This window comes from Simochromis diagramma, unplaced genomic scaffold, assembly GCF_900408965.1.
Source record: "Simochromis diagramma unplaced genomic scaffold, fSimDia1.1 OVJJ01000685.1, whole genome shotgun sequence".
NCBI classification, from domain to species: domain Eukaryota; kingdom Metazoa; phylum Chordata; class Actinopteri; order Cichliformes; family Cichlidae; genus Simochromis; species Simochromis diagramma.
In genome coordinates this window covers 7,483,463-7,509,435 of record NW_024387477.1, presented here as the reverse complement: position 1 = coordinate 7,509,435, position 25,973 = coordinate 7,483,463, and the positions used below count along the sequence as shown (strand labels likewise).

The 25,973-nt window shown below is 39.5% G+C and overlaps 2 long non-coding RNA genes across 2 annotated transcripts; one reads left to right on the top strand and one right to left on the bottom strand.

Moving 5' to 3' along the window:
• Nucleotides 1–2,691: 2,691 nt before the first annotated feature.
• LOC120724271 lies at nt 2,692–3,485 on the bottom strand. The gene is made up of 2 exons (XR_005693876.1): nt 3,293–3,485; nt 2,692–2,815 (listed from the first exon to the last, which is right to left on the bottom strand). It is a non-coding gene; the product is annotated as an uncharacterized LOC120724271 (long non-coding RNA).
• On the top strand, nt 2,809–5,501 carry LOC120724272. Its single transcript, XR_005693877.1, has 2 exons — nt 2,809–3,406; nt 5,445–5,501. It is a non-coding gene; the product is annotated as an uncharacterized LOC120724272 (long non-coding RNA).
• The last annotated feature ends 20,472 nt before the right edge of the window (nt 5,502–25,973 follow it).

The following is a 25,973-nucleotide window of genomic DNA, read 5'->3' as shown; positions in this document are numbered from 1 at the left end:
ACAGCGCTGCTTGAATTAAATCTCCAAGTTCATTCATTTATTGTGGAAATTTTTTGTTGTGTTTTATTTTGTTTGGTTAGATTGTGTTCAAGCTGTTTCTTTGAGAATGTAGGGAAAGCACATGAAGTTTAAATAGTGATCCAGATTAAATGGTTTACAGTATGTTAACAAATGTGCCTGGAAACGAGAAAGAACTGAAAAGGAAAGCTGCTGAACCTGATACTTTGGTTTTGAGCATAAAGTATTATCACATTATTTCATGGGGCAAAGAGAAGATGAAAAGAACTGCATAGTTCATCTCTGAATTAATAGGCATTACATTGTTGATCTCCCCAGTGATGCCAGAAGCTCAATATCACTGCAATACCTCTGCTATGACTAATCTTTCTTTTCCATTGTCAACAGCCTGAAGGTTTCAAACACATATTGGTAATTCATGGCAACACTACAGAAAAGAGCAAAAGTGCATAAATGTAGTGTAAGCTTGAGTGATGTGTTAGTAGCACAACCTTGTTTAGCCTATTCAATGAATGAAGAAAAAACAAAGCTTTCTTAAAATACAAATTGAGAAGAAGTTCAGGTAATATTCACTCATATTTACCATCCCACATGGGACACTGTGACACTAGGTATCACCACAGGGAGGTGCTGTTGTAAACCCATGCACATGCCAATAATCAAATCATATGTACATTTGGTGCTGAGAGCAAGCAACCGAATTAGCCTCTTGACCAAAAAAGCAGTTGAAGAATCAGTCGACTTCTGGAATATTTCTGAAAAGGATGGTGAGAAGACAACTTTTATAGAAAAATCTCAGATGTTATGCTCTAATGCTAGCTAACACTGCTACACACAGTAGGCTGAAGGAACCCGCTAACCACGGTAACCATTTTTTTCCCTCTTTTCTAAGCTAGGACGAGATGTGTCAAAAATGTATTGTGTGATAATTTTTTAAAGATAATACGGTTTACTCTGGTCCCCCTTATTTTGCGGGGAGAGACAGAGATACAAAAGTGGTTCATGCACTATGCTCCACCTATGTGCCGATGCTACAATGATCTGCTGGTATCCTCCAGTAGTCAAACAGTTAGCAGTTTGAGAAGGAATTGCAAGTGATGGGCAGTTTGTGGGTGTTATGGCTCAAGCTGCCAGTTCATAAAGGAGAGACCATTTCGAAAAACTTAACATGATTTGTGGAGATACAGAATTCAGTTAAACAGCTGGCAATTAGACCATGATGGCCCATTATAGCAGAGTGGAATTAGGACAGGACAACCTGCAGTCTAGACACTGGTGATGTTGTAGGTGTAGGCTTGGCAGGAGGTCCACTTGACTAGGGTAAAGTGGATATGGGAGGAGGTAGTGTTGCCTGAATGAAAGTCTGAAAGTCAGAATGACAAAACAGCACTAATATTGAAAGTAAAATGTTGGTTGATTGGCTCGGACAAGGCAAGCAAGAAGGTGATTGGAGTAGAGCAATGATGTCAGCATTGAGTTTGACAGCATGAGAAAATGGAAGTGATGTAAAGAATAGTATATCAGCCAAACACCCAGGAAAGCAGACAGATGAGTAATCACAGATCTTTCTTATTGAACTTACACAATAAGCTTTATTTGATGTGCTCAATTGTGTTATTTTGGTATTTATACTTTGGGCCATATCTTTTTGTAGTTTTGCCCCTGTACAACACCACAGGCAAAAAACAAGTTGTTTAAGTTATTGAAGCACAGACTTTCAGCTTTAATTCACTGGTGTTTATTGATGAGCAGCACGATGAGTTCTCAAGTGTACAGATCTATGCTCTTTGCTGAGATTCAGCCAAATGTTGCAAAACTGATCAGCCAGTGCGGAGGCATCATGAACTAAATGACCTAAAAAGCATACTGCTATAGCAACCGAAGAATTTCTTAAGGCAGACAAATGGGATATTCTTCAATGGCCGAGTCAGTCACCTGATCGCAGCCCAAGAGAGTATGCTTTTCACGTACTGAAGACAAAGCTGAATGCAGAAACACTCACAAGCAAACAGCAACTTAAAGCAGCTGCAGTAAATGCCCAGCAGAGCATCTCAGGGGAAGCAGTACAGCATTTGGGGATGTCCATAGGTTCGTGACTTAAGATTATAAGAGCTGGTTCAGTTATTTTTTGAACCACTGAAAATATGGGTATAAAAAAAAAGTCTGCACTTAAATCCCTCATTGACTATTTTGCTGTGATGGTATACAGAGGAAAAACTGCAAAAAATGATGTCTTATGTACAACAAAAAATATAGACCTAATTTAATCAATGAGCCAGTGAGATGACTTGTGTGTGTAACCAGTATGTAACAAACTATATAAACAATGGGCAAATCAGAAGACTTCAGGAACGACAGGAGCCCAGAGGATGGGTAACCACAATGAAAACACAACTGCAAATGATGAAGCAATGGTTCAACTGTATTTGAAATTTGTGCACTGTATTGCATTTACAATAATAACCAAAACTGTGTGTGCGCGCACAGATACCCAAAATAAAAAAATAAGAATGTTAGACCCGGGTCTTTTAAAGTGTCAATAGGATCCAGATCAGGCCTGTTTGGTGATCTAGTGAGTTATTGGTGTGAGTTCAGTCCACGATCGATGTATGGTTTGCACTGTTTTGTCCTACCACACAGTTCAGGCAACCAGACTTCAAGATTCAATTCCAAATGGGCTGTGGCTTGCCATCCATTACAATGGAAAATTATTCCTCTTCTGCGGATTTCCACAAAGTCTGTAATCCAAAGTTCTCCGGGGAGTCTCGGCTCCTTTCTCCAACTCAAAAAACCTGACCTAAGAGTGAGGTCAGAATTACTTCAAATGAACATTGTTCACACTTAACTAACAACACTTCTGTTTAAAGTATAAAGCATGAACAAAATGTGTTTCAATTTCTAATGTTGTACAACTAATCAAATTCTAAACATTTTCATTACATGGCAATGTAGCTATCACCAATCATTAAAGCAATTCACACTGCTCATTAAAAGCAGCAAACTCAATATACTCTGCTCACTGTCAAGTAACGACAGTGAGGAATAAAAGTAACACAATAAAACATTTCAATACAACAGATAGAAATACTGTTTTTTCCTTAACCTAACAACAGCTAATAAGTTCTCAACTAACACTTAACAACGGGAGTGTGCGTTTAGCTAATACCCGCTAGCTACTTGCATAGTACAGTCACCATTAGCGTTTGTTTTTTGAAGCGAACAACGTTAACATTTCAGGATGCCGATCAGTGGCTATAACAGTTTGGTTACTCACCAGTGCAAAGCAATTCGTACTCATAAAACTAGCTTCGGCTATTCAAATCTGGCGGCTAATCAAGCAGACACCAACAGCTTCGCTGTTTCAACAGCTACCACGTTTTCCCCACAGGTACAGCTAGGGTTGCCAACTCCCTGAAAAACAAATAAGGGACACCTCGTGGCCAGGGCCGGGCATCCCAGTTCACCCTTCCCAGTGTGGTGAATTTTGTAGCTCTTTTTTTTGTGTGTGAAATGATTTTTTAACCATTTGACTTGAATTTGATTTAAGCAGATGCATATTCTTTGTGATATGACCATATGGGAAACAAATGATCATTTAGCCATTTATTTTTAGCGCAAAATGACAACATTAACACAGTAAAACAGGTCTCTTTCTTAAACAGAAGCCTGTCATGCTTAACTTTTGAGAATATAAGTAAATCTTTCTTTAAAAGAACTCTGTCCTGCTTAACTTAAAATTATATAAATTAATAGAAAACAATAGAACAAAAACATTCTTGTAACAGTGCACATATAGTGCATTTAGTACAATTGGCTTCAGTTGAGGTATTATTTCAGCTTTTCTAATGCTAATCAGCTGCTCCTGTTTGTAAACCCACTTGTTCCCATGATTACGCATCATAACTCATCATCATTATTAATCTATGTATTACTTTTATGTATTAGTGATCTATTTGTTGTAATCATCTATCCTTGCAGTTGTTTATTACACAAAATAAATTATATTATCACACTTCTGGCCACATAGCGCTGATATTCACTGCACATGCCCATATTAACCTTAACCAGAGGGTTTAAAAAAACAAACCAGTGTTTACATACCATATCTGCTTCTGCCGTGGCCTGGTGGACAAAATATTGGTTAAGGGTTCCCCGAGCTTTCACGCCCCTCATGTTCTTCATGTGCCCACCACTAGAAGCATGCCTATGGAAAAAGTGCGCCGGCACACAGTGCAGTGCGCTTTAAAGGTGTTATCGTGCATTTTCCCAGCCAGGTGTTTTCCTTTTCCCATTCCTCCCTGTAGTTTTGCAGCCTTTTTTTTTTTCTTTCTCTGAGGGGAACAAACATTGCTGCTCTAATGCTGGGCTTACACTGTGCGATTTTTGACCCATTTTTGAGACGATTTTTGAGTCGTGCGACCGATTTGGTGATCGGTCCGATTTTGGCCTTCATCGTGCATCGTGTAGTATACGTGGGGTAACGAGACACGATTAACACCTGACGACCAGCTCCCGATCATCAATCGCTCGTGAGGATGTCACCACAGCCGCTCACACTGCTCACACGCAAACGTCGGTGAAAAAGACGGCTGTGCAGCGTGTGATCTGGACACAAGCGATGGAGGCACAACTTGTAGAACTTGGGAAAGCTCATCCGAGCCTTTTTGATGTGGCATCTCAAAATTATCACGACCACAACAACCGTGAAAATAGTTGCATTTACATTGCTGCTCAATCACAGCTGCCTGATCAATGTTTTTCATTAGCAATTTAGCAAAGTTGATGGTGGTGGTGTGCGTGTCTGTGTGAGTGAAAGACAGAGAGAGGGAGAGAGAGCGACAGATTTTCTGTTATAACCTTCATTTTATGGAGGCACAGTGTGAGCACTCAGGTCGCATCAGAGCATCGGGCGGTATAGTGTGAGACCCTGCATCGTGACCTACCAACTTCTAACCCCTGCGAGTCCACCGTGCAGTTTGAGCAGGAGCTGAATAACGTGACTGAAAAAAATCGCACAGTGTCGCTGGGCAGACACTGTCGCACAAGGTGTACTGTCGTCCGAGACTTGCACCGCAGTGTCGGCATTTGTTTCCCTGTTGGCCATGCTTGTTGTTGTGGTCATCTGTTGTCTTCGGGTATTTTCTACGTAAGCGACCTTTCCTCAACCAATGAGATGAGCGGTAATCTGAATTGTCATACTCGAATTGTCATAAGTGTGCTGTCAGCTCATTGGTCACAAAGCAGGAGAGGGGCTGGGAATTATGTTTTCAAACAAAGTGTTAATTCCATAAACATTTATAGACTACTTTTGATTCTCACTGTATTACGGGACAAAGTGCGTCCTTTATTAGCTCAATACGGGACGTGTACTTTTGTTTCTAAATACGGGACAATTCCGTTTTTTAAGGGACGGTTGGCAACCCTAGGTACAGCTATGGCGCGTGTGGTCTAAGCAGCCTTAGCAGCGCAACCACACATGAAAACACAAGGCGGGACAAACAATCCCATTGATTGGACTGCATTTGTATCCAGGTCAAAAAAATAACCTTTGAGAAACAAAAATAAATAAATAACACAAATAATGCAATTCCATACAAAATAATTTGGATTTTTTCTTTAGAGTCTCTCTCCAATCATGAGTGTTTTTAACTGAACAGAATAAAACACCTTTAATAATAATTACAATAAACAGTCTCTAATTGCATCTGTTTGCCACTGGGCTACATGTGCTTGAGGCATAATCTCATAACTTTGATATTAGGTTTATTCATTTAAATTTGCATTAATGAAGAGCAATATTTGAGAAGTGAAAATTTGCTTATCTGTATAGCAGTGTGTATTACTGTTAAACTGCATACATTTTAAGTACTCTGCAGTGACATGAGAATAGGGCGCAGTATCAGGGCTCTGTATATGTGTTCTTCTAGGTTTTCTCCCACAGTCCAAAGACAACGCTTGTTAGATAACTGATTCTAAATTGGCCACGCGATAGTTGCCTGTCCCTGTGTGCGAGCCCACAATAAACTGGCAACCTATTGGTGGTGAGTGTACCACATCTCTTGGACCATAACAGCAGGGATAGGCTCCAGCCCTCTCGCAAAACTTCATTGGAAAAGCAGCTAAGTGGATAGATGGATGGATGTTAATGTCTCAGTACACTGGAGTAGCAGTTGCCAAAGATTTGGTCCTCTCTGGCACATTCTGATGCCACTGTTCCAATCAACAACAGTAAAACCGTCAGCGTGAACATCTTGTTACGATGCAGCGCTCATGGAAAATTTAGCTGCTGGTAGGAAACAGACCTCTCTCTGGCAAACCAAACAGATTTCTCAGAAACAGCTTCAGGAACTCTCAAAAAGGCCAAACCCATTGGCCTAGCCTCAAACATCCCCATATCTCAGTCCGGTCAATGATTCATAAGATATACAAGCCGAATCCACACAGGTCGTATCCTACAAACAAATAACCCAATCAGAAGGAGTAAACTTGGAAAATCACATTGTGGTGACTTGTGGAAGAAAATGTACTGAAGAAAGGGCCAGTTGGTCAATAGTAGGCATTCCTGGTTGAGTAGATAACACTCTTGTATATTCCCCAATATGTCAGTCAAAAGTGTTTTATGATTCTGTTATTTATTTACTTCAGTGTTGAGATTAGTTTTACATGTATCTACCCTCTTTGTATTCCTAACAGAACTTTCGTATTATCATAACTACAAGCCAGAATTTTTTTAATTTTCTGTTTGTTTTCGGGAGCCTGGGCTACCTTCTGTGATTTCATGGCATCATGGGACATTTTTAAATGACATAGATTTAAGGATTTATCCTGTTAAATTTGTAGTAGACGGTAAACTCAGAGAAGTCCACTGCAGTTATGAAGAGAATCAGAATCTACATATTAAGTGTTCTTCTTACGTATCATCCAAATTTCTGTGTGTAAAAAAGCAAAATTCTTTTAACATTACTTCCGCAGCACTGAATGAAATTAATTTCTTTATATTGTAGTGTTTGGGCATCTAGTTATCCTTCATATGGTTTAGTTTTATTTTAAAGATATGATACACATTTGTAGACTTAACCACATACCTTGCTGAAAAGCTGTATTATGTGCTCTATAAAGTGTATTGATTGTGCTCAGTGTGACTCAGGATTATGCTTCATTTAGTCTTTTTTTTCCATTGCTGCTGTCTGTAGGTGTCAGTTGGCAGTCCATCCACCCATCTATTTTATACTGTTTATCCATGACTGGGTCACAGGGCAGCAGGCTAAACAGAGAAGCCCAGACTGCCCTCTCCCCTGCCACCTCCTCCAGCTTGTCTGGGGGAACACCAAGGCATTACCAGGCCAGCCAAGAGATGTAATCTCTCCAGCATGTCCTGGGTCTGCCACTACTCCTCCCAGAGGGACATGCCCGGAACTCCTCACCCAGGAGGAGTAGCGGCTCTACTCCGATCCCTTCCCAGATGGCCGGATTCCTCACCCTATTTCTAAAGGAGAGGCCGGGCACTCTTCGGCGAAAGCTCATTTCCGCCACTTGTGTCCGCGATCTCGTTCTTTCGGTCACTACCCAAATCTTGTGACCATAGGTGAAATCGAGTGCTTCGCTTTTACACTCAGTTTCCTCTTCACCAAGACGGATTGGTACAGCATCCGCATCCCTGAAGCCACAGCACCAATCCGTCAGCTGATCTCCCGCTCCCCTCACTCGTGAAAAAGACCCAGAGATACCTAAACTCCCCCACTTGGGGCAGTAACTCATCCCTGACCCAGAGTGGGCACTCCGCCCTTTTCCTACTGAGAACCATGGCCTCAGACTTGGAGGTGCTGATGCTCATTCCCATAGCTTCACACTCAACTGTAAACCGCTCCAGTGCGAGCTGGAGGTCGTCACCTGATGATGTCATCAGAACCACATCATCTGCAAAAAGCATAGACGAGATTCTGAGTCAGTGTCAATTTCACCTTTATTAAAACAAACTTACAGGTCACGGCTGAAGACTATTACACTGTAGGAACATAATGTTAGACTCTGACTAGATGGACATTTGAGGCAGTAAAGTCTGAATTCTGAAGTACTGAAACTGATCAATAAATTGACAAACAAAAAGTGAAGCAAAATAAAGTCACCTGCCTTGGTTAAGTTGTGCTTCGATGAGGCAGGCATCTTATGCTATGTCTACTTTCTGCAGTTGTAATTATAGTGGAAGACACTGATGTGTGCCAGTTGAGATGCTTTGTTTGCTGATCTGGCCCCTCATTTCTAATTACAAAATGCCAAACTTTATTCTGTTTCTCACAGGTCGACAGCTAGGCTGTTCATGCTTCATAGCACTTCTCTCTCTCAGGCTATTTCCCCCATACCCTAACCTAATATTGACTGGAATAAGAAATCCAAAGCTGCTGTAAACATTCAAGTGTCTGACAAGCCTACTTCCAATTTCACAGATACAGGCCTTCGAGTTATTATGGCAAAAATAAACCACAGGCTCGCTGTGCGTTAAAGAGAAAAAGACAATATAGTTTTCTGTGCAAGGTCTTCTAATTTTGAACACAAAAGTGTCAAGATTGTGCAGGGAAAGCTACATTGAAATATAGTTGATTGTTGTCAATAGCACACAATTTTACAGGTTAATGTGCTGCATCTACAGGGAGTTTGTTTTAAATGATGTTAATAATTGGCACTGAAGGAGCCAGTGTTTACCTTTAAAGCTAATCCCAGCTAGGGTCAAGCCTGTGCCTTGCTAGAATTTGAGTGATTCTACTCCTTCTGTACTTTCAGGGCTTGAAGGGGTCAGAAAACCATGTCAATGTGTCTCTCAGTTTAATTCTATTAAGCGCAGGTTCAAGCTCCAAATTAAAATGCAAATTACCTCAGTAATAAAAGCGAGCAAGAGTACAGGCAGAGATAAGGTACATCCTTCCCTTTCAATGCCAGCGCTTATGAAGTACAAACCTCCTTTTAATGTAAAACTTAATTTAATTCTAAAGAACAAAGTGTCTCAAAACTCATGGTCTCTCAACAGGTTCTGTCCAACTTCTGTCATGTTTAAAACAAAAACGAGTGATAGCTTCAAAGCATGCACTGTGTCTTTTTCTCATTTTATGACTGGAGATAGTTTCTGTGTTACGTTTACAGCTTTTGTGCAGTTCCTTTTGGTAGCTCTAGGTCCAGCTGCATTGAATTCAAATAACTGTATATCTGTCAACATGATTTATGTATTGGGTAAATATGATTCTTTTTAATCTCATTCTGTCTAAATTGCCTTAAAACTCTAGAGTACCTTGGGTGCCCTGAAGCACCTGAGTTGAGGCCAGCTTTGCTCATATTGACCATGGTCTTGTTAAGCCAGTTTTTCTGCTTTCTTACACCCAAGCCAAAGCTAATAAATATAGTGGCAGCAAGGGTATTATAAAATGGCTAAATTAAAAACATAAATATCTGGAAATGTCTGTTTCAGTAGTTGGATGCGATTCCTCAATTTGTCTTCAATTGTCAATGTGAGCAGTCTTGTTTTGCTGTATTCTGCCTCCTTGGTTTCCCGCAGCTTTCTCAGTGAGAGCTCTGTACCTTTTGGGCACATGTTACCAAGTATATGAGGTGAGTGTCAGCATCAAGGAGATAACAGCTTGACGTCTCGCTGGTCTGTTATCACTGTGCAATGCTCCAAAGCAGCACAGCTGCAGGAACAGAAGTCTTATCAATCCCCGAGCTAAGGTGAGAGAGCAGCAGGAGGATGAGTCTTGAAACCTGACTAGAATTAGCCTTTCAGGCTACCCCCAACAACACCTTTTTACTTCATACATGAAGAAAGTCCAACTAATATTTTGAAAGGCTGACCTTTGCTTGCCTATAAAAAAAAGGAACGAATCAGCGGTCTAATCTGAGCTCTTTAGTCACTCAAGGACAATTAGCATAGTGCCCTACGCCACAGCAGGTGACTCAGACAGCTGATGGCTCAGTGCATAACAATTAGGGCTGCAAAAAAAAAATAAAAAAAATCAGATACTGTGGTAAGCAGTTTGTCTAGCACATAGCAGGCAAACCGTTCACCTCAAATATTAAGTCACTTCTAGGCATAAGATAAAATAATAAAAATAGAAAAACATGCCCAGCACAAGAGAGCACAATTTCAGAAACAGATTTGTAGATGGTGAAACAGACATGCACCGTTTCAGTATATCCCTTCTAAGCCAAATGTATTATATTTGATACATGAGACTTCTACTTGATCAATGTGATCTTTTTCCTTCTTCAAAAATAAATAAGTTGTACAGTACATTGTTAAGTAATAAATTACAACAAATCTGAATGTAACAAATATGATGATATCAATATATGCAAATTGCTATTTGATTGGTTTTGTAACATTCCATCTGAAGGTTAAATAGACACTAAATTTAAAAAAAAAAATATATATATATATATATATATAGTTTTTTTGCAATTACTTCATGGTTCAGGCTTGAGATATGGGATATGAGATTGTTTGTTTGGTTATCGCAAAGATAATTTTCACCTCCTCAGTTATCTTGCACCTAAAATACAAGAAAGAATCTTTCATAAGCACAGTGAATAATTAAAAAGTTCAGCAGGACTGTGCTGAAAGGAGTAGAGCATTTGAAGTGAATATATTTTGTTTTATAAATGAACATCTGGTAAATGCCCGCTAGCTGTTCTTCACCTTTCTTGTGGATGTGGGCTGAGATGTAAACAATACATTATAGATAACTCTTGTACTCTGAAGTGTTTTGGTCTGTATCAAGGCCATGTGCAGTAGCAGTTGTTGCTTGTCATAAACTATGTAGGATGACAGGAACCTACGGTAATGTGCAAAAATCTCGAGCCATCTTTCATTTCTTCACATTTTGCTCCCAAAGAGCCAGATTTTAATTTATTTATTACTTTTAACAATTCAAATGGACTTCAGACGATCCGTTAACTGTTTACTGTAGCCTCATCAGAAATGGCCTCAGAACAAGATCCAAATAAAGCAATATAAATGTATAAAGTACCATAATTAAAAAAACCATCATAAACATTCTAAAATTTACATGCGTGCATGGGGGTGTGGGGTGTCCAGCATTGTTGCACATGAGAAATACTGACAGTTGTAAGCAACAGTACCAGTGACCAATTAAATAATAGTGTTACAGTAAAGTGGCAGTGTAGGTCTGAGACAATATTTCTAGACTGGAGAGTCTAGTTGAGGAGTCTAATGGCTTGATAATAAAAGCTGTTCTTCAATCTAGTAGTCCATGCAGCCATAATCCTGTATCGTTAGCCTGATGGCAACAAGGAGGATAGCTGGTGTGCTGGATAGCTATTGTCTTCAATAATGCTGCGGCCCTTAGATTTACTTAATGAAGGCTCTTGCCAGTGATGTTCTCTGCTTTCTCCACCACTTTTTGTAGCGATCTCTGGCTGTTGGCAGAGGAATATCCATATTAAAATGTCATACAGCCCATCTGCAAGCTCTAGTCTTTGCTTCTGTAGAAGTTTCAGGAGATGTTGGCATTCAACCTAAGTTTCCTTAGGAAGTATAGGCACAATGTCTGTGAGAAGGGTCCAAGATAGCTCTTTAGTAATGTTCACACCTAGAAACTTGAAGCAGCTAACTTTTTTAACCTTAACACCACTGATAGCCCAGTGTTCTCCTCTTTGTTGTTTCCTTTACTCCACTAGCATTTCTTTTGTAGTGCTGATGTTGAGATAGAGTTTGTTTTCCTGGCAACAGTTATTTAGTGCCTTCACTTCCTCTTTTTTATCATTGCGTGTGATTAGGCCCATGATGGTTGCCTGAAAATGTTGGAGCTTAGCAGCAGAATTGTGAGTGAACAAAGAGTACAAAAGGGGACTAAGCACACAGCCCTACAGTGTTCCTGCATTTGTGATGAGTGAGGAGGAAGTGTGATTACCAACTCTCACTACTTGGGTCCTGTTTGTGAGGAAGTCTAAATCATTCCAAGCCCAAAGTCATTGAGTTTGGTGACCAAATCATCAAAGAGATGATGGTGTTGAAGGTTGTGTTTCCTTTTTCTATATGGGTGAGGACAGTGTTTCTTGCTAAGGTGATGATGTTGTCCATGGTTCTGTTCCTTCTGTAAGCAAATTGAAGAGGGTCCTGCACGTCAGTAAGGAGCACATGTGTCTTTTGGCCCACCACTCAAGGCAATTTATGATGACAGATGTTAGGGTGACATCATTTAGACATGAGACCACACAAGACCACTTGTTTCTTGGTGGCAGGAATGGTGGTGGATGCCTTGAAGGATGGTTACAACAGTAATTGTCTACAGCCATCTGTAAAACATGGTGGCGGCTTGGTCATGGTTTTGAGCTGGATTTTAGCCAGCGGTGTTGGAGAGCTTGTCGGAATTGATGCAGAAAAATACAGTTAGAATTTTATCCACCATGCAATTTCATCTGGAAAGCACCTGATTGTCGACAACTTCCTTTTTCAGCATGGTCATGACGCCAAATGCACTGCCAGTGCGGTAAAAGCGTATCTAGATAGAAAACACAGTCATGGACTGTTATCAATCAGTCACTGCAAATATTTCTGATTATTCCAGCATATAAAAATATTTTAAAAATCAAGGCAACTCGAGATTTTTTCACATTGCTGTAGGCAAGCAAATAATTGTTGATGAAGCTGTAATGATTTTTTTTTAAAGTAGTTTGTAATGTATATCAGGGTGCATATTTTTCCAAAATAAAGATGAAATGGCATATGCGAGCACTCGTGAGTGAAGCACAAGGGAGCTCTGGTGGAGATTCCTCAAAATCTTTTCTTTCCTCAATCACACATTAAATGCTGCTTGGATGGGCATGTTAGCAATTTCATCTAACAAAACCCAAGGCTATTCAAGGAAGAGCAGGCAGGGTGCGCAAGGAATTATAAGATTATGGCCCTTAACGACCAAATGAGGCGAGTAGCAGTCTCATTAAAAAGAGCTTGATTGCTGCGATTGTCTCAAAGCATGTTGCTCTTTATTACTAGGTTGAGTCCAAATATTTTAGCTCATGCCAATTCTTTTAACTCTTATATTAATATCAATTTAAATAAATATGGTATATCTAGATAGGTGGGGATAGGTTAATTGGATAATCCAAATTGCCACTAGGTGTGAATGTGTGAGTGAAAGTGAGTGCGAATAGTTGTCTGTCTCTGTGTGTTGGCCCTGCGACAGACTGGCGACCTGTCCAGGGTGTACCCCGCCTCTCGCCCTATGACAGCTGGGATAGGCTCCAGCGCCCCCCGCGACCCTGAAAAGGATAAGCGGAAGCGAATGGATGGATGGATGGTATATCTAGAGTCAAAAGCAAATATTCTTTTCAATAAAATTGGGAACAGACAATTTTAGAGATTTTTTTTCACCATTTCTTTTTAAGACAGGGTACAAGTACGCTGGGCCACAGATACATCTACATATTGAACAGTTAAATTCTGATTTACTGATTTAGTCAGTGTTGTAATCTTTTTTTTTTTTGTCATGCTAATTTAATAATGTTTCTGACAGTATATAGTATATTCCAATATAAGTAGAACAAAACCATGAAATTGAACAAAATTACTTTTTCTCTAAATGAAACCAAGCTCTCTGCTGTGGAGTTAACCTTAGCACCACATGACCTTCTGTTCATATTCTAGCTTCCATAATGAAAGGCGTGGGGAAGTACTTGCTCATAGGGTTCTGGTATTACATAAGTGACTGTGGAGACATTGAGGGCGAGCCAAAAATTAATCGGTGCGATTAATTACAAGAGCCATATGGTCAGCAGCGTCTCAGTGCCATTTCCAGTTAGACTGCTTGGGAGGTGCTTGGAGGCCTGCTGACATTTACACAAAGTCCCTGAATCCAATATTACAGGCTACAGTCTCTCTCTCTCTCTCACACACACACACACACACACACACACACACACACACACACACACACACACACACACACACTCACTCTGTCACAAAAGCATTAAAGAAAACAAGCTTACATTTTATCTAGTAATTAAAAAATATAATTATAATAAAAGACCTCATGATTACAAGTTCAGATCTCACAATTATAGGAAAAGTTATGGTATTGTAACTTGTAATGATCTGGTTAATTAAAACGGACTACATCTTTCCTTTTTTAATGGAAGTGAAAACCCACCACAGACAGTATGAAACGAGGACGTAGCTACAATGATGGCACCCAATTCGCAAACCAATGACATCTCCAAGTTTTGAAACCTGCAATGTTAAGGAAGATTTGACTGGCTTGTCAATCACAAGTCACCAGCCACCCTGTATATTCCTCCTTTCTGACACTTAGAATGACCTTTTTTTTTTTTTTAGGTTTTATTTAGTAAGACCCAAAAAGATTAACTGAGATGATAAACACTGCAGGAAAGTGTTTACAGAAGCCCACATCATCCTTCACTCCTGGATGTACTCTGTGTTATAGGTTTAAATGGGCTGACTATGAAACAGGAAACCATTTGGTCAGTTGTCATTGATGTCAATAGTAGAAGTAATATATGTAGAAGTATTGCTGTTACATGTTGGACTGCATTTAAAAGACACTTTCAGTGAGATGTATTATCGCTGTTACTTTAAATTTAACATTAACTGCATACTTGAAAAACACCATAATAACAAAATGACGAGACAAGCATTGACAGCAGTATCTGAAACACCACCACGTCAGCTGGGTGCATTTCAAATGCAGGACTTTATATCAACGAAGCATTAGTTAAGCAGTTTACGCGGGAAGAGAGTGACGTCCAGCTGGTCAGACTAGAGCATAATGACTCGAGATGGTTCTGTGATAGACTCACGACCTGTTCAGGGTGTATCCTGCCTCTCGCCCACTCACCCCTCATGGCCCTGAGTTAAACAACTGGAAGAAAATTCATGGATGGATGTGAACATACTAGTATTAATGACACCCACATTACGTTACATCACTGTTTCTCAGTGCCTCATACATGGGTATGGAGATTGAATGAGATAATCCCATGATTACCTACAGTCTTTGTCTATTTCAGTTTAAGCTCTCGATTTTATTTATTTCCTTTCTTGCCAAAATTACCCCTTTTCCTGTGTCTCCTATGTTTCCTTGTCTGTGTCTTCCTGTGGTTGAGTATGTACGCTTCTCATCTTTCAGCATTTACAAAAGAACAATACAGTGATTAAAAAACACCCCACCACCAGTTAACAGTTGGTAAAATGCAAATAAACCGCTCAATGTTTGATTGCCTGTTTTTCTCCAGTCGTCCCTCAGTTTACTGAATTTACTTTGTCCTAAGGGGGAAACTTGGGTTTTTCACTCCTAAGTTGTTTTCCCTACCATGGTTTCTTGTATCTGAATACAAATTTGTTGGTTGAATGGCTGAATTAGGCTTGTAGTAAGTAAGGACACTGAGTGCTCAAACTGAGTAGAAAAGCACTATATACAGTAAATGCAGTCCATTTATCTATAGGTAACAACAGTTGATAATTAGAGGCTTAACTTTTCATAATTATGAGATGGAGTGGTTTGAGTGATCAATAAGACTAGGAAAGTGCTACGTAAATGCATTCAGTTAATTACTGACTGATGAGTAATCAGGCAATAGGAATTCATAATGCTGCTATTTGTGTGTGCGTGCGTGTGTGTGCGTGTGTGCGTGCGTGCGTGTGTGTGTATGCTTCCTTAACCATACTCCACTGTTACCAATTTCCATAAATATTTACTTCCACCAGTCATTTATTATTATTAAACCATAAAACTTTTGTTGGCGTTGAATATTTAAAACATTGGTGACTCCCCCCTGAAAGGAACACGTCATTAGTGACTAGACTTCAGCACAGGTCACAGATTTTTTTCACTTCTTTCTAGCGACTATATGTAAGTATGAATGGGAAATTGAAGTTAATAACAGCAGAGAAGATTCAAGAGCTTACTTAATCAAAATGACAGGTGACCGTACAGCGTTAAAAATGACAAAGCAGAGGATAGCACTAACACTCCTCAGAAATTAGATGGATACTGTCCCACCTGCCAAAGGCTGTATGAGTCATGGTAGACACTAGTTACATGGTGAGTGTGCTGTATACACAGCAGTCGTATTAATCATGCATACATTCCCGTAGGGAGTGTAAGGATTTTTCAGCTCCAACTCCACATCTCCCTGCTGATAAACACTTTTCTTGGCCAGAAATGCAACATGTAGGGAACTCTGAATAATTGTGTAAGCAGTGCAGTTAGTATCAAGAATGCTTTTAAATACCTGCAATGTGTTGTAGTGTTGCATTGCACTGATGATGAACAACACCTAAGAATCACTGTAAATATAATGTAAATATAATGAGTATTTCTGTGAGTTTATGTTATACACTGATTGACCATTTTTTAGGTACACCTGTTCAACTACTCACTGATGCAAAAATCCAATCAGCCAATCACAAGGCAGCAACTTAGTGCATTTAGTTATGCAGAAATGGTCAACGTGGTCTGCTTTAAATGAATCTGAGTATTAGAATATGGAAGAAAAGTGATTTACACTAAGTGACTTTGACTGTAGCTGGGTTGCTGGGTTTGAGAATTTCAGACACCACAGCTCTACTGTGATTTTCCCACACAGCCAGCTCTGGGAGGAGAATAGTCTGAGAAAGAGAAAATATCCAGTGCGCAGCAGAGCTCTGGAATAAATGCCTTGTTGGAAGGCAACAATAACTTAAATAACTACTTGTTATAATCAAGGGATGCAACATGTCTGGAAACACAACACGTTGAACACTGAAGCAGCAAAAGAGTATGGGAAATATATTTCCAGGTCTGATGAGTCACAGTTTCTAAAGCTAGATTTGGGTGGGTGGCTGGGTCAGATATGGTGTAAACAGCATAAAAGCATGCATTCATCCAGCCTTGTATAAACAGTTCAGATTACAGAGGTTGAAGGGTGTGGCACACTTTTCTGGGCACACTTGGCACCAACTGAGCATTGTTGGTATTGTTGCTGACGACCTCCATCTCTTAATGACTGGAGTCTACCCATTTCTGATGTTTCCAGGAGAATAATGCCGCCATGTCATCTAGCTCAAATCATGTCAAACGTTTTTCTTGAGCATGCCACTAAAAGTCCACTGCACCCCAGTGGCCTCCACAGTTACCAGATCTCAAGTCAATAAAGCACCGTGCTGGGTGGAATGGCAGATTCACATCATGGATGTGCAGCCTATAAAGTTGCCGCAACTTTGTGATGCTATCATGTTAATATGGACTAAAATCTCTGAGGAACATTTCCAGCACCTTGTTGAATCTATGTCACATCGGATTAAGGCAGGTCTGAAGGTAACGGCAGTAAAACCTTGTATTGATATTGTTCAGTGAGCCTCCAGGAACAAATACATGTTTCTCTTTTGATTAGACATAATAATCACAGACCAGGGTTCAAATCAGCGAGTGCTGACAATGTGCGTTTGTGTTGGCTATGCTCAGTGCTGCTTTTCATGAATGTGAAGCATATTGGTGTTTAAATACACAGCCAGTGTGTTCTTGATGTACATTAAGATTTAGTGAGATTTCCATTCATTAGATAATTTAAATATTTATGCTAGTGTTTAGTACATTTGTTTCATGACACTGAAAGACAATATCAAGGATCTCATAGTGATCAACATTTCTAAAGATGAACTGTCTGAGTTTCAGTAAAGTCTATACAGATTTTTCTTCATATTAAGATTTACACAGTGACAGCCTCCAGAGATGTAGCAGCAGGCAAAGGGTAGCTGTAAAGAAAAGGCTGATTTAAAATCCTCCAACCAATATAAGACAGAATCTGCCTTCCTTTCTCTAATTATTTGTTTATCCTTGTGGGTCAGACCAGCCTAAAGTTTAAAGTAGGTAGCAGTAAAAACTAAGGATGCTTTGTGTAACAGAAATCAAAGGGAAAAAATGTAATATTGCAGAACAGTTCAATAAAAAATGAGTCCAATACACAGTAATTCTGGAAAGCCAGACTGAGCCACAAGTAATGATCATTTCTGACCAATTGTAAAGCTCAATCTTTGGCGGCTCCGTTGAGCCTCATGACTCTAGAGGTTAAAGAGAATCTGAACAAAATTGCTAACTAAATTATCTCTCAGAGGAACCAGTCGTTTGTTATCAAGTCAATTAACCAATGGCACACACCCACAAAACTCACACATGCCTATCAAATTATTTCATCCTCAAATGCATAAAAAAGGAAGAAAAATCCTGCAAATGATTCCACACATTATCTTTAATTGCACTGGTGTACACTGATGTACTCATTGAGTAACTACCAGCCTTCTATCTAGTATGTTATTATAGCTGTGCCTGTAGTTAGACCTGATGAGGACTTGTCAGAGAAGATCCAAATGTACTTGATTTTCCGTGCAGTGATTGACAACAGCTCCGACTGCCCTAGGATATTCTGTCCTCCTACCATTCCAGGATGATAGGATTGAATGACGGCTTTTCTCTCTCTTCAACAGCATTTTACTTATTAATCACATTGAGCGTATGAACCGTGAAATGAAAGCCAACCCGCTAAACTACTCTGGCCTTGACTAAATAAATGATCCTCCAAGGGAAATAACTTTCCACGGGATTGGCTCCAAGACTATGCAAAATACCCAAAATATGTTGTAAATCAAACACTGACATCAACCCCGAGAAGGATCAAACGAGCCTCTTTGGAAACTTTAGATTGCGGGAGATTGTTATAAAAAATACGAAAATTGCAGAAGTCCTTTGTGCACGCTTGTTAATACCAAGTGTACTTTCATCATTATTATTATTTTTATTTATTTATTTTATTTTTACACTCCTTCAGTCCAGGAAATCTTGGCATGCATGTTGTTTTTGGATTTCGAGGCAAAATCTAGCTAGTGTTACTGCTAATTTAAGAGGAATGCGTTCCAGATAGGATTTAATAAGACACATGTATTTCGCCTAAGAGCAGACTTTAAAAACAGGAGACTTGAACATAGTGTAGTATGCCAAGCCAACTCCCAGGGAAACCACAATTTTCTTAACAACATAAATACAGTAGGGCCTAATGCTGCACAGCTTTGCCACATTATATGAAAATGAGTCAGTTGCATCTTTTGATTCATTTAAATGAGCTCAATGAACTGTGAAAAATGTTAATTTACTTCATGGGGGCCTTTTGTGTTCCACATCCCTAAGGAAATGGCAAGAATACATTTGGAAAGTTGGACCAGCTCAAACTTGGTTTCCATTCAAAAATGATGTCACTCTTTGGGCATGGTGAAGGATTTTATTTTAGGTGAGCTTTGCTTCACTGATACGTGATGCTTTTGGTCTAATAAAAACATGAGGAAGAGCTCTTAAGCCCATATTTAAAAAATAATTACGAAATAAAAACTTGCAAGGTGTGACTCCATTTAGAAAATAAGACACTCTGAGTTACAGGACACGGTAGCGTGCATACATGCATTTACATCCTAGTTGCTCTGTATATATCTTAGTTCAGTTCAAGCTTCATATACGAGGCTCTAACTACTGATTTGCATGTTATGTGAATTTAGTTTGATCTTTATGGTAGGCCTTTTTTTCTTCATTTTTTTTGCATCAATTTAGAAAAAGATCAAAGAGTGACACTGATACAAAGCGTATATGCCCCCTGGAATCTGTGGACATTACAATTCAAAATGTTTAATCTGCGATTATAAACTATGGATGTTCATAATCAACCTCAACATTTTATCTGATGGCTCCGTTTGTAAGAGGCTTTAAAGCTATGTAAAGCTTGAATGATAATGACACCGCCTCTCACTTTCTAGACTTTTTTCCTCTCTATTCAGTGCTCAAACTATTGTGCTGTTACAAACTAATAAAATCTACCTCACCAAGCTCAGTCCTGCGCCGAGACATATCAACACAGGCATTTATTTTAACAATAACAAGCATGTGGGATTCATACTGATCATTTAACTGGTGGGGGGGGTCATGTTGGTCTGTGGGAGAAATGCATAGCCTGTGAGTCATGTAGCACTGTTACATTGAACCTTGGCTTATGGAGCTGACGCTTACTTCCTGAAGCAAAGGTGCAGGGTGACCACAATCCCTCCTTTCACTCCTACCAACTCTGCACATAATAGATGTAGAACGGCAGTTCCCAGCTATACAAATAATCCTCAGGGCAAACCTGATCTTGAGCTTGGCTTCAGACGGGGAATGTGTCAAACATATTTTCCATAAATCAAAAACACAGTTATGACTATTGAATAGCACTGAAAATATGATATTTTTCATTTAAATTGAATTCAATTTCATTTATTTAGTACCGCTTCACAACATGAGTCATCTCAGGGCACTTGATGTAGTTAAGGTCTTGACAGCATTATAGACAGGATACCAACAGTTCCTTTTTGGGGGGTTTGTAGTTGACATCATGGGATAGCTCTGTGTTAACAAAAAGAAACCTCCAGCAAACCAAGGCTCAGGAAGGCCAGCTGTCTGCCCCGACTAGTGGGGGTGAGGAGAAAACTGAAGGCAAAGAAAAAAAGTCAACTAAAAAACTAAAACCCAGAAGGTTGTGAGGCTAGCAATGCAGATCAGGACCATGCAGCTGAGACACACAGGAAGAAACAAGGACAGAGAGGACAGATGACAGACAGGACACGGCAAGAAAGAGAAGACACAAAGTTAATGGCATGTAATAGCGGCATATAAATGCATAGGGAGTAGCATGTAAGCATTAAATGTCTGAGGGGCATTTTCCTTGGCAGTGGAATGGGGCATTTGAGGGCAATTGTTGGTAGAAGGCTGTCTGTGAACTGTCATTGTGTGCTACTGTGAGGTTTTTATAGAGTGCGATGCAAAAGTCTTGAGTCACCCCCTCATTTCTTTATAGTTTATCTCCAAGGACCAAAAACCTTCTTGTCATTTGTAAAGTGATCTTGAACAATAGGTCTCCAGACTTTCTGAAGTTTGGACTCATCACTCCATAAGAGCTGTTGACACTGTTTTTAGTGCAGTTCTTGTACAATTTGGCATACCTAAGTCTTTTCTCTCCTTTTCCCTGCCTTAAGACTTAAGACTTCTTGACAACCAGCCCTCCACTGTGAGCATTTCTTTTTCATTTATAGGCCTGTCACTACTTTTTTGTCCTTCACTTGTCCAGTTTCCTCAAACATTTTCAAGGACACACAGCACACCATGCTGAGATCTGCCAAATCTTCAACTAGCTCTTTGTGAAAAATCATGTGTTTTTGCAAAAGGTTGCAGTAACAATGTGTCAAGCTATAATATGTAAAACTGGGTTCGTTTTTTGTTATGTATGGATACAACACTTGGTCATCCCTTGAGCCAGGTTTTTTTTATGCCTGAATAAGTCAGAGGTGTTAATGTTAATGATTTATATGAAAAGAAAACGTAGAAAAACTGGACAACAAAAACGAGTGAAAAAGCATTAAGTGTCCAAACAAAAACATAGAAAGAGCTTCAGAAAACCTGAAGAATTATTGCTCAAGACCGCTTTAAAAAATGAAAAGAAAGTCTGGCTACTTAAAAAATAAAGGGCAGATTAAGACTTTTGCACAGTACTCTAAATATTACATTTTTCATGTGTAGTTACAGAAAATAATGCTTTAAATATTTGCAATCGCAACATACACACCATGTTTAAAAAGGATTGAATTAGGGCTACATCACAACTGTCTCACGCAACTCTGAAGGCAAAAATCCAAACTGTATTCCCACCAAAACCTTTACAAATAAAGCAGCACTATGCATCAGGCCTTTTATTACACCAAAATAGCTTGGAATAATTGTTAGTCTTTTTTTAGGGCAGTTTCTTTTATTAGAAAAAAAAAAAAAGACAAATGACCTTCTTTGTCTATGCGAATGGAGATTAATGGAGATTTATACCTTTAGGTGAATTTGAGTGCAGCAGTCTTGATGACTGTTCATCAGAAGGAAATTCAGGACGCCGCTATAAAGGTCTCAGGTTTGTGCTCTTTCAGGCTTCGGTTGCTGAAGATGAGAGTGGTTTCATGTGGTGCAGCCTGTGACAAGACAAGGCATTGATGAAGGAAACAGCAGGGGCCACACACTGTACGTCCCATCTCCATGGTGCAACATATTAAATTCTCATTTACTGACAAAAGACATTCAGCCCTGCTGTTAGTCACACTAGTTCTACAACAAGTAGTGTCAGAATGAGAGATGGCCTCTCTTTGTCTTAATCACCGTTCAACATATTTGCTCTCTAAGCCTTTTTCAGTAGCTCCAAACATGAAATTTTAAATGCAGTAAAGGACAAAACTTATCACAAAATTCATACTGAAGCACTTGCAGTAACATGTAGGAAGATAGACACTGCTGAGTACTTTGATTGGTTTTTTTTTTCATGTTTCACATCCAGGAAATGTAAATTTTCTCAACACATTTTGGTTCCTATGTTGACAGACTCACTATTTTCCATATCAAACGGGAATTGGAAAGAAAATCCTTTTACCAGAGGCATCAAAATTCCTACAGTACAGTAAGTGGTTTAAAAGCTGTGGACAAGGATAAAAAAACCACGACTGTCTGTTTAATGGTTGGATTTTGACATAGAAATACCCTAATCTGCTGTTTCTTCTGTTGTAAACAGAAGTACTCAAGAGAGCTTTGTCAAAGGCAGCGCCATCATTTTACTCTGCTGTTTCCCTAACTAACCCAAATGCTTTTTGGTAATTTCATTTCTCACTGTGCAGTTGGCTGTGTATTTTAGCAAATTTAAGCCTACGTGTTGAGTTACACAGTTATTAACAGTGAAGGTACACACATGCCTCTAACCATTTTTATTTAATTTCATTTAGAAAAACAACCCCTAGCTGCCTGGCTCGCACCCTTCAATTTTGAATACAGCTTAAACCAACAATGCAAGAATTAGTACAAAGGGCCTCAAACCACCCTTAAGTTTTAAGGAACACAATTATTTACTTTGGCCTTTTTCAAAGCCAGAATTGTTATAAGAGCATCAGTATTATTTCATTGATTTTTGAGTGTTCATAATGTTTTGGCTCGCTGAGTGGTAATAATTAGAGTATTAATGTGTACTAATATAAACTTAGGAGGGATACACACATTTTTTTTCTTGTAGTTCTGTGACTTTGTATCGTACACCCAGCAGCCAATTTGTTAATACAGGCATCCAATCAGATAATCACATGGCAGAATTTACGTGTCGTTAGGAATGAACACATGCTCAAGACCTCCTGGAGGTCACACTGAACATGAGGATGAGGAAGAAAGTAGATTTAAGTGACTTTAAATGTGACATGATTGGTGGTTCTACATGTGCTGGTCTGAGTATTTCAGAAACTGCTGATCTACTGAGATTTTCCCACTCAACCATCACTTTACAGAGAATAGTTTGAAGAAGAGAAACTACCCATTTAGCAGCAGTTCTCTGGGGGAGAATGGCAGAGTTCAGAGAAGAATGGCCTATCTACATTAAGGTAATAAGAAAGAAACAGTAACTCAAATAATCACTCATTACAGCCAAGATATGTGAACATGCAACACATCAAACATTCAGGGAGATGAGCAACAGCAGTACAAAACAACCCTGGGTTTCACTCCTGTCAGCTAAGAACAGGAAACTGAAGCTACAATTTGCACTTGCTCCTCAAAATTAGACAACAGAAGATTGGAAAACAGCGCCCGGTCTGATGAGTCTTGTTTTCGACTGGAACATTCAGAGGTTAGAGTCCAAATTTGGCGCAAACAACATGAAGGCATGGATCCATCCTGCCTCGTATAAACAGTTCAGGCTGATGCTGCTGGTGGTTTAAGGGTGCGGGGGATATTTTCTTGGCACGCTTTAAATGTCATTATTGTTGCTGATCATGTCCATTCCTTTATGATCACACTGTAACTGCTGTATCTTCTGATGGATGCAGGATTAAGCTCCATGTCATGATGGCTTCTTCACCGTGACAACGAGTTTGGTGTACTTAAATGACCTCAATGGTCTCAATCTAATAGAGCACCTTTGGGATGTGGTTGAATGGGAGATTGATATGGATGTTCAGCCAACAAATCTGCAGTGCCCGTGTGATGCTATTACATCTATATGGAACAAAAATCTCAGAGGCAACTTTCCAGCACCTCAGTGAATCTATTTCAAAAAGTAGTAAGGTAGTTCTGAAAGCAGAAAAGGATCTAACCCAGTACTAGCAAGGTGTACTGAAAAGCCTGGGGAATGTATGTCTAATATATTTTATTTCAGTTATTTCAATGGGTGATTGCAAAATCAGCACGGTGGTGCACTGGTTAGCGCTCTCCAGGTATTCCTGCTTCCTCTCACAGTCCAAAGACATGTTGTTGGTGGGGCTGGGTTAATTAGTTATTCTAAATTTCCCAAATGGTGTGAATTGGAGTGCAAATGGTCCTCTGTCTCTCTGCGTCAGGCTGGCAACCTGTCAATGGTGTACCCCGCCTCTCGCTCTATGGTGGTTGGGCTAGGCTCAACACCCCCCACCCCCCAGTGAGGATAAGCAAAAGAGAATGGATGGATGATTGCAAGATTCATTTTCTTGTTTGTTTATTTTTTCTTTAATTATAGCCACATATTTTTTTAATTAATGGAATATAAAACAGGAGTCATCACATTCCCATGATCTCCCATATGTAACCTAATACTGATTTGTTTGCATGATGGAGAAAAAAAAGGTTCTGCTTTAATCAAGACTACTATTGTGGTGCCATTCTGAATAAACTTCATGATTAATGTCTTTCTTACCCCTTAGTGTCTTTTTTGGTTATGTATATACATAATAACAGGTTGTAGCGATCAAGAAAGTTTGGTTGTGTTGACTTTCAGGTTATATTTGAAGCATAAACTTTTCAAAAAATATCCTAAGCAACAAATCAAACAAAACAGCAATAACAAACCACAAAATGCATCTGACAAAGTCTGAATCATTTATGTGAAACCAGTGGAGACTTTGGTCATTCAGAAGTTTATCTTATCGCTCTGCATGCAGGCTTAAGTCTGCAAGGTCTTTAATTCTGCAGACTGGTGCAACACCCGTATGTTAAGAATGCCTTGATTCAACTGAGTGCAATGTTTCTTACAACATGACCAGAAATTTGCATAAAAAAAAATAAATAAAAAAAACCCTTTTCAGAAACATTTGTTTCTGTAAGATAAACAGGAACAATAGAGAAGTTCAGCAATAACTGGCAGTGGTTTCCTCAGTGTGCAAAATGACTGTTTATGCTTAATCAGGAACTTTTAGGACTTATAATGGGAACAGAACAAATAAATAGCAAAAACCCAGACACAGAATGAAGAATCTCCCTAAAAGAGAAAGACATTTAAACACACATTTCTCAGCTGATGGTAATATGAAGGTTTACCCTCACACCTACATAAGATCTGCTGGAAACACTGTATTTACAAAGTGAAGCCTTTTATAATAGAAACCTAATTGGAATAATGACTGCATTCTGTATCGCAAAATATTAAAATATGATTGTTAACATTTCCTTGACACACTGCCCAGTGTACTCTGCATTCACGGCCGGAGTAGGTCTGTGATATTGCCTCGCCTTTACTCATTCACCTTGTTCACAGCAGCTTTGGGTGACAAACCCAAACAGAGCATAACACGCTGAGGAGTGTTGCAGGGAGAGGTATTGGTCCCCAGAGAATGAAAGCTGTTTGCGTTCGACACGCTTATGTCAATGAACTGTGATCTCCTAAAGACACTACAACCCCACTGGACACAGTTTCAACTGTGTGAAGCCTCAGGGGCATGCCAGGCCTGATGATGAGTGTGCTACGCAGCCATTCTCCATTTGAAGGCTCGTGTAAAATTCATGTACCTGAATCTTTTTTCAGGATGATGCATGCATGCATGCATGCAGAGAGAAAAGAAAACACCACAAACTTTTATCCACCTGTTTGCCAAATTGATGATTAGTTAACAGCGAGGGCCAATA